Genomic DNA, 744 nt, shown 5'->3' on the forward strand with positions numbered 1-744 from the left:
ACCACAGCGCACCGAGAGACTGGGAACTGTTTAGAGCCCCTCGGGCTGTACAGATCAAAATGAAAGGCTGTAAATGATTGTAATATTGTTTGTACTAATGCACCTGGTGATACATTTTGTAAAAGTTTAACCCTGGATTGTACCCTTGTAAGGTTGTTTTTGAAATGGTGTGGAATGTGATTGAAGATATTTTATGAATAAAGTATATTTTTACAAAAAAAAAAAAAAATCTGTTCTTATCAGTTTAATATCTGATACGTCCCTTATCTGGGGACCATATATTAAATTGATTTTTGGAGCAGGGAGATGGAATAGGGGCTTGCTCCGTCCACTCCACGCATCGACCCGGTATTGCAGTATCTCTGGGAACGGTGCACCCTCCCCTTTCCAGGGGATTTTCAATGCTAAAAATAGTTTTCTTACAAACATCTGCTTTCTTTACTTCTCAACATGTACATGTTCCAAAATCCAACTTTCTTTCTTTCTCTCTCTCTCTCTCTCTCTCTCACTCACTCACTCACCCGCAGCAGCTACACACAAAAAACACGCACTCTCACCCAACACTCGCTGGCAGGGCCGGCAGCAGATTGGACGCTACGTCCAGATCCCTGATGGAAACAGTTAAGGATGCCAAGCTGCACGACGTCTTCAGCAACCCTGCAGACCGAGCGCAGCGTAGATACACCTGGTCGCGGCCAGACGGGTCCATTCGTTCCAGGATAGACTTCCTGTTTGTGTCCCGTG

General features: G+C 44.8%; 1 pseudogene; it reads left to right on the forward strand.

Moving 5' to 3' along the window:
- The first annotated feature begins 204 nt into the window (after positions 1-204).
- On the forward strand, positions 205-382 carry LOC144674021 (U2 spliceosomal RNA; annotated as a pseudogene).
- The last annotated feature ends 362 nt before the right edge of the window (positions 383-744 follow it).

This window comes from Cetorhinus maximus, unplaced genomic scaffold, assembly GCF_964194155.1.
Source record: "Cetorhinus maximus unplaced genomic scaffold, sCetMax3.hap1.1 HAP1_SCAFFOLD_540, whole genome shotgun sequence".
Taxonomy (NCBI): domain Eukaryota; kingdom Metazoa; phylum Chordata; class Chondrichthyes; order Lamniformes; family Cetorhinidae; genus Cetorhinus; species Cetorhinus maximus.